The sequence below is a fragment of the Poromitra crassiceps genome, assembly GCF_964638095.1.
Source record: "Poromitra crassiceps genome assembly, chromosome: 3".
Taxonomy (NCBI): Eukaryota; Metazoa; Chordata; class Actinopteri; order Beryciformes; family Melamphaidae; genus Poromitra; species Poromitra crassiceps.
Genome location: NC_139625.1, coordinates 53,762,442 through 53,771,596, shown reverse-complemented (window position 1 = coordinate 53,771,596; position 9,155 = coordinate 53,762,442). Strand labels below are relative to the sequence as shown.

The 9,155-nt window shown below is 45.2% G+C and overlaps 1 protein-coding gene across 1 annotated transcript in view; it reads right to left on the bottom strand.

Annotated features, from left to right (window-relative positions):
• Positions 1 to 9,155, bottom strand: part of fndc3ba (fibronectin type III domain containing 3Ba) — a gene marked incomplete at its 3' end in the record, with an annotated part of 198,165 nt that overhangs the window by 187,647 nt on the left and 1,363 nt on the right. The window lies entirely within an intron of this gene.

Here is a 9,155-nt window from a genome sequence, read left to right as displayed (position 1 = left end):
GCTGATTGCCGATATTTTTTTATATAAAAAAAATAATAATAATAATAATAAAAAAAAAAGCCCTATCACTAATCAGGCTTTCCAACGATATAAAATACAATGCCAATTGGTATTATTAAAGGGGAGAAATAATCGACCGAAATAACGTTTCCAAACTTTTTTTGAGGAGTTTATATATCGGTGATCGGTTGGGCAGATATTTCCCATAGGTGATCGGCAATCGGTGATCAGTGGCAAAAAACGTGATCGGTGCACCCCTATTTGAAAGCGGTGAACTTCCATAACAGTCAGTCTGGGAAGTTTTACTTTGAAAGCGGTTAACTTCCATAACAGTCAGTCTGGGGAGTTTTACTTTGATAGCTGTGAACTTCCATAACAGTCAGTCTGGGGAGTTTTACTTTGATAGCTGTGAACGTCTATAACAGTTAGTCTGGGGAGTTTTACTTTGATAGCTGTGAACTTCCATAACAGTCAGTCTGGGGAGTTTTACTTTGATAGCTGTGAACGTCTATAACAGTTAGTCTGGGGAGTTTTACTTTGATAGCTGTGAACGTCTATAACAGTCAGTCTGGGGAGTTTTACTTTGATAGCTGTGAACGTCTATAACAGTTAGTCTGGGGAGTTTTACTTTGATAGCTGTGAACGTCTATAACAGTTAGTCTGGGGAGTTTTACTTTCGTGCCAGCAATCATTTTGTCAGAGTAGGTGTCACATTCTTGTCTTGATTTTCGGATATCTCATTTCTCCTCCTAAACCCAGAACGAAGGTTGAGATACACAGATCAGGAGAGGAGAGGAGAGGATAGGGCAGAAGAGGAGAGGATTAGAGAGGAGAAGGGAGGAGAGGGGGGAGAGGGGAGGAGAGGAGTAGAGAGGAAGGGGAGAGGGGAGGAGAGGAGTGGAGAGGAAGGGGAAAGGGGAGGAGAGAAGTGGAGAGGAGAGGAAGAGGAGAGGAGGGGAGAGGAAGAGGAGAGGAGAGGAAGAGGAGAAGAGTGGAGAGGAGAGGAAGAGGAGAGGAGTGGAGAGGAAGGGGAGAGGAGAGGAAGAGGAGAGGAGAGGAGTGGAGAGGAAGGGGAAAGGCGAGGAGAGAAGTGGAGAGGAGAGGAAGAGGAGAGGAGGGGAGAGGAAGAGGAGAGGAGAAGAGTGGAGAGGAGAGGAAGAGGAGAAGAGTGGAGAGGAGAGGAAGAGGAGAAGAGTGGAGAGGAGAGGAAGAGGAGAGGAGAGGAAGGGGAGGGGAGGAAAGGAAGAGGAGATGGGAGGAGAGGAGAGGAAGAGGAGAGGTACAGAAAAGCAGACAGAGGGAGGGTGGGAAGAGAGAGGGGAGAGACAGAAGGGGAGGAGGGAGAAGGGGAGTAGAGAAGTTGAAAGGCTTCTTTTATCTTCTTCTAAATCAACTGTCAACAATGCAGGAAATGATCAAGGGGAGGGGCTAAAGAAGAGCAGGCTCTAGAGAACGACAGAGGCAGGGAAGGAGGGAGGGAGCGAGGGAAGCGAAGAGAAAGAGAGGAGGAGGGTAAACATTACAGATCTGTGCCAAGCAAACATGAGATGCTGGGATACTTCAACAAAGAGCCAGCGTTCATAGGGAGAGGGAGGCAGAGAGAGCACACAAGAGAGTGAGAGAGAGAGGGAACGAGACAGACAACCAGAGAGACAGTGAGAGAAACTGCAGGGAAATGGAAAGTGAAAGCATCTACCGTAACTGTTCAATGAGGAAAAGGAGAAAGGACATAACAGAGCAGGGGGAGACTAAACAACTGGCTCTTTTTACGTCTGTTTTGATTAGACAAAGATGTGGTGATTTGTTACGCATTTGAGTTGAAACGTGGTGTGCAAAACCAAATTTCACCTCACGGCTTGACAAGTTTCAATTGAAATGAAACGCGACACTACTGTACGTGCTAAAGCACACAGCAGCTCATATACACACAACCAGGATCATGTGACAAAACAGCCCAAGAACTTCACCCTAACATGCAGAACTCTAACAACACAATCAAAGCACAACACACAAATATCATGGAGTTGACTAGCTGGCGTCACACGGCACTATTTACCACATATTATGTTACTTGAGTGAGGTTAGGAAAATTCCACACACCCCCATACATGTGTGTTTTTCTCTTGCTCTTTTGTGTGTGTGTGTGTGTGTGTGTGTGTGTGTGTGTGTGTGTGTGTGTGTGTGTGTGTGTGTGTGTGTGTGTGTGTGTGTGTGTGTGTGTGTGTTTTTTTTTAAGCGGAATGGGCAGTCAGTCCTCTTTCAGCAATTTATAGATTTTCCATAATAAGTAGTGGAGTGATGAAAGAGGAGTCAAATCACCAAGTATGTATCTCAACTGTGTGATCAATTAATATATAAAAAAAAAAAAGGGCAATCACATTTTCTGAATAATATTCATCCAAGTTAAATTTTCATTAAAAATATAATTTTCATGCAGTCATACTTCTTCTAGAATGGTGGGTAATAATGTGGACTATGAATTTAAATCATGAAGATTTTTGTCAGATGACCAAACTATTACTATTACTACTACAAATTAAAATTATGGTACGCTGTCCCCTCACAGCAAGAAGGTCCTGGGTTTGATTCCCGCCTGGGACGCTGTGGGCGCTGAGGGTGTGTCCCCATTCCAATGTCCTCAGTGGCTTCTGTCCAGGTGGGGTCATCAGAAAGGGCCTTTCTGTTCTCCCCATGCTCCCCTGGGGTTTCTCCCAGATAGGAACCCCCCACTAGAAAACATTAAAAAAAAAAAAAAAAAAAAACATATACAGTCGGCCACAGGGGGAACCCATGTGTTTTACTGGCCATCATAAAGACAAGAGGCTGGAGAGAGCAGAGGAAGAGGAACCAGAGGCACTCTCCTCCTGCATTCCAGGTGTTGACCCCTGACCTCATAGACCAGAGGAACACCCCCGCATGCCCAACGCACCAATAAAAACACTCCCTTCGCACAGGAAGCAGGAAGTGGCTAGTTCACTGGTCCAAGCAGCTGGATCAGACCAAACCTCCACTAACAGTAACAGTAGAGGCCCAGAGCTTTCAGCAAAGCACACCTGTTGCTTCTGGAGACAGAGACGTCCACAGTCCACAAGTAGAGTAAAGACTAAAATACAACAGATACATTTGTGTTATTTTAGTTTACTTAGTCTTTGTAAGTATGTTGGTCAATTGTCACTTTTTTATCATGTCTTTTTAAGAGGGAAATTAGGCAATATAATATATACCTGGGCTGGGCACTGTTAAGTGCATGACACAATGAATAAAAACAAATCAATCAATATACCTTTTGCTCAGATGACACAATTGTATGTTCATGCAATGCCCAATAAACAAAGTAAACACACACACACACACACACACATGCACACACACACACACACACACACACCACGTACTGTGGGTACATACGTACATACATAACTGTATAGTTAGTTTTGTCATTTTGACTGACAGGGTCGTAAAAAACATCTATCATGTCTGTTATTATTACTTGTGTTATAATAACAGACAGCTTTCAGATTCTTCTGTCATTGTAAAAAAAGAAGAAGTGAAAGACAGAAAACATTAGTTTAAGGCGACCACTCACTCCAGCTACAGGAGCTGGAACATCAACACAGAAATAATAAAGCAGATGAGATGATTTGCAATCAGTTGAAGAAGCTTTAACCACACCATTACAAACAATGTATTGTAATGTAAAGAGTTGTATCTCTTGTTCTTTCTCTGCCCCTTCTTTCTCACAGTCTCTCTCTCACACACACACACACACACACACACACACACACACTCACTCACACTCACACACTTTCCAGGGCTGCATTGTCGTGCCTATGTAACTCTAGAGCCATTACAGCTTCTGTTTCTGATACACAAGCACTGTTCAGTAACACAACCCCTCGGATAACATGTTCTAGGTTACCAACCAGGCAGTCACACGTTCACACACACACACACACACACACACACACACACACACACACACACACACACACACACACACACACACACACACACACACACACACACACACACACACACACACACACACACACACACACAAGTGTCCTGCCCCTTCCCTGACCCCATTTTATCCAAGCATACCTGAATGCTTTATTGGGCCAAAAGCGAGCCATGAGCCAGCGAGCCATGAGCCAGTGAGCCATGAGCCAGTGAGCCATGAGCCAGTGAGCCAGTGAGCCATGAGCCAGCGAGCCATGAGCCAGTGAGCCAGCGAGCCATGAGCCAGTGAGCCAGTGAGCCATGAGCCAGCGAGCCATGAGCCATGAGCCAGTGAGCCATGAGCCAGCGAGCCATGAGCCAGTGAGCCAGTGAGCCATGAGCCATGAGCCAGTGAGCCATGAGCCAGCGAGCCATGAGCCAGTGAGCCATGAGCCAGTGAGCCATGAGCCAGTGAGCCAGTGAGCCATGAGCCAGTGAGCCAGTGAGCCATGAGCCAGTGAGCCAGTGAGCCAGCGAGCCATAAGCCAGTGAGCCATGAGCCAGTGAGCCATGAGCCAGTGAGCCATGAGCCAGTGAGCCATGAGCCAGTGAGCCATGAGCCAGTGAGCCATGAGCCAGTGAGCCATGAGCCAGTGAGCCATGAGCCATGAGCCAGTGAGCCATGAGCCAGTGAGCCAGTGAGCCATGAGCCATGAGCCAGTGAGCCAGTGAGCCATGAGCCAGTGAGCCATGAGCCAGCGAGCCATGAGCCAGTGAGCCATGAGCCAGTGAGCCATGAGCCAGCGAGCCATGAGCCAGCGAGCCATGAGCCAGTGAGCCATGAGCCAGTGAGCCATGAGCCATGAGCCAGTGAGCCATGAGCCAGTGAGCCATGAGCCAGTGAGCCATGAGCCAGTGAGCCATGAGCCAGTGAGCCATGGGGCCAGGGGGGGCTGTCCCCAAGCCCCCAGGAATAGCGCTGGGCTGTGAAGTAGAGGTCTTCACGGGTCCAAAATCACAGACCCGGACCCTAATGGACCCGGGGAATTTGTGCCCGAACCCGTAATGGACCAATCTATTATTAGACATCTGAGACCCGGTCCCGTTCAGAACCGATAAATGTCGGACCTGGACCCGGAGTAGACCCGTCTATTATTACAAATCTGAGACCCGGCCCCGTTCAGATCCGAGAAAAACCGAGGCAGAGATTAGTGGTGTCGACGTCAAAGTTGCTTGTTAACTGCTACAAGTTGTATATCAAATGAAACTTTGTGCATCTTTATTAACTAACATTATAGCATTCTCCCCTGGTTGATGCTGCCTAACGCTAGTTAGATAGTACAGTGGCAGTCTCTGCTACCGCCGTTCCTTCGCCCAAAAACACACACAACAGCGCTAGAAACAATCACATACATGTTGTGACTTGTGTACTCACCATGCGATCATCGAATAATAATCCAAAAGTACGGGAAACAGTCATCTTGAATTAAATCCATAGCGAGAGGAGCCAGCAAGAGGGTTACCTCTCTGCAACGAAAATCACTTCGTTTGCCTGAGGCGCATGTGTGCGCGCATGTGTACGTATGTGGTCACATGCGCCTCATGTAAACAAGGAAGTAATTTTCATTGCAGATGGGAACGCTCTTTGCTAGTTATTTTCTCTATGGATTTACTTGCAGTTTGTGACAACAAGCCTCACGTGTGCTGTTTTGATGCGTTTCTCTCGTGATCAGCGCTGATCGCCGGGTCCACTCGGGTCTTATTGGACCCGGCATTTCACTGTCAGATCCCCGAGACCCATGACAATCGCTACCGGAACGTATAAAACGACTCTTTTAATTATCAAATATTTTTTTATGGGGTCATTTTTTCTTCAGAAGCCACTAAGAGCTGTATACGGGTGTATTTCCTTCATATAATACCATCCATGGGTGGGAGGGGTGGGAGACGTCATCGAATACGTCATGGCACACATGCGCACTTCACCTTGGGCCGCATGCATGGTCAGGAAGTAAAACCCGGAAGAAAAAACCCCATGATGGCTTCATGCGCCAGTGAGCAGCGTCCGTCCGAATGCATGGGTGGGCGTGACTCGTCCCCTATCCAGTTCTTTTAATACATCCATGGCTGTCCCCCCCGGTTAGAAAATGTTGTCCATTTTAAAGTAAAATGCTTCAATCTGGTGCACTTTGAGAGCAAAATTAAGAGGCTAGATCTATAAAGAACTACAGACATCATGTTAGATTAATATCCTCTACTGTGCTGTTGCTTTAAAATGATACAAAAAATAAATGTCTATCCATATAATATAATTTATATTCTGCATACAGGTCACATGGCAGAATACTGCTCAATTAAATACAATGGCCCATCTACACAAACATCACTTACAGGGGAGTTACTTACCCATTCACTTCAATAGAACTGTCCCCAAAGTCTAGCCCCAATCTAGCCCCAATTCAAAATCTGAACGTTGTGGTGAGTTATGTCTCTTCCTTCTATATAGCACACAGAGAGGAAGCAAATTGTTGCATTTCTGATCAACTGTCATCTATCATGTTATTTATGAGGGCTTTAAAACATCAATGACAGATGAATAGATCTGGGGGGCGGGGCTCTTTTTCTATTATTATTATTTTTTTATAATACCGAGGTCGTCCTCAATGGTAGCTACGGGCCTGATTGTGTCCGAAGTGACTCAGGTGAGACAGATAGTTAGATTGTCTCTGAGATGAGACAGTTAGATTGTGTCCGAAGTGACTCAGGTGAGACAGATAGTTAGATTGTCTCTGAGATGAGACAGTTAGATTGTGTCCGAAGTCACTCAGGTGAGACAGATAGTTAGATTGTCTCTGAGATGAGACAGTTAGATTGTGTCCGAAGTGACTCAGGTGAGACAGATAGTTAGATTGTCTCTGAGATGAGACAGTTAGATTGTGTCCGAAGTGACTCAGGTGAGACAGATAGTTAGCCGGCCCGCTTGGCATCACGAGTCCTCGTGAAACATGGAACAATTTCCTCATTGCGCTGAAAATAACCTGTCTGAGAATATTGAGGACGCACCATCTCCCAGTGCCACAAAAGCACGCCTAGCCTGTCAAACCCAGGGCAAAGAGTATTTGCAAGTCATATGGTTTGTTGTGACCTGGTTGAAGTATTGGAGGAGTTTACTGTGGGTCGTTCTGATTGGATCTGGCAAGCTGTCAATCACAGAAAAGTACACTACGGTAAATTGATTTTCAAAGGCTTTTCTTTCTAAACTTACTGGCGCACATTGTCCTTTCCTATGTGGCGCAGTGTTTAGCCATTTAAGTAGGATTTAACAAACTATAAAGAAGAATCGGCAAAAGAAGATTATTATTATTACCCTGGTCTGAAGTCAATGACGCTAGAGCTGCAATAATTAGTCGATTAGTCGATTGACAGAAAATGAATCGCCAACTATTTTTATAATCGATTAATCATTTAGTAAACGACTAATTGATTAGTGGAGATAATAATCCACAGATTAAATGATAATTAAAATCATCCTTAGTTGAAGCCCTGAACGACACACAAGTTTCCCAAATGAGTTGAATGTACCTGTGCTGCACAAGTTACAGTACACAGGCTGTTAACTGACATCAAGTATTATCCAAGCCTGTGCATTCAAATGAAACAGAGAAAGGACTAAGAGCCAATGCAACAATGGCTACCCTCCTTCTACCTGACTCTTAACACTGTTCTATACAGTTGTAGTCTTTTCTCTCAAGTCAATGCAGAGAAAAGACATTGTACTGGTGCAGCAGTGGACAACAGCTGGGAAAATCACTTTCCGTGCGATTGCATCAGTATGAAATCCCAGCTCACAGGCTGCCGTCCATCCTCTCTCAAGCAGCACATTCCTGTCTCTCATCATAGCCAAGTAAACCAACAAAATACAGAAACAACAATGAAAAAGAAATTTAAAAAATGATCAATGAGGTCATTTAAAGAATGTTAAAATATTTGTTTTATTTTCCCCATAGTCATTGAACAAGCTCTGCAATCTGCACAATGGCAGCATGAGCTCCATCTTGACTTTTCAAACACAGGCCTAAGAGCTCTGTTTACATTCGTATTGTGTATAGATATCCAAGCCAAAGACGCTTCATTTTCAGATAACAAACCACACACACACAACCTGTGGGTGTAGTGGACTCCAGCAAAAAACAAAACGCTAATGTAGATAGATAGATAGATAGATAGATAGATAGATAGATAGATAGATAGATAGATAGATAGATAGATAGATAGATAGATAGATAATGCACTTTTTTCAAATTGGTAAGCAGGTCAGTATTCAAGCTGTCCAGCAATACACAGGTAGCCTACTCAAATCAAACCGGAAACTCACCAACAGATCTCCGCAAACATGTTCATGAACAGGATCCCAGATGGATAACCTTTGGATAAGGACACCCCACACCCACCACCCTGACTGATTAATTACATCATTCTAACAACATTAAACCATCCTTCATTTTCCAGGCGACCCTCTCTTCCCCCTTTGGGACCTCTGGCTGGATCTCCCTTGTGACAACATGACATTGGGCCACATTGACAGTTGACACACACACACACAGACACAGACACAGACACACACACACACACACACACACACACACACACACACACACACACACACACACACACACACACCACTGAATTCAGGACTCTGTCTATTGATTGCATTCCCATTGTGATTGAACCTGACGACACGAGATGCAAAGTCCTGTGATACTGATAAGTGATGTTGACGGGCTCCTGGCTGAAGCCTCGTCTTCTTCCAGCTGTGTTTATTGGCCTTTAGGCTACTTATGTTGGGCCTAAATTCTTGACGCTTGCTTTCTGCGCCTATGACTTGTGGAAGCCAAATAAATTGCCCATTCACGCACTGGGGAAGCATTCCTTCGCACTAAACGTGAGCACACCTTTTCAGCTGGTATTGCCCCCCCCCCCCAAGCCCCCTCCACCACCAACACAAACCCCCACCCCTAAAAAAGTAGGATATCAGTTTTTCACAGGAAAAAAACTGCATGGCCACATCAGCCTTTCACCAAAGGAATGTCATCTGACGTCATGTATTTGGGATCGGATTTCTCCTTCTCTCTCTTCTCTGAAAAAAACGTGCGTGTGCGTGCGCGTGTGAGAGAGAGAAAGAGAGAGATGATGAGTTTGTCCCCCACCTATATTTC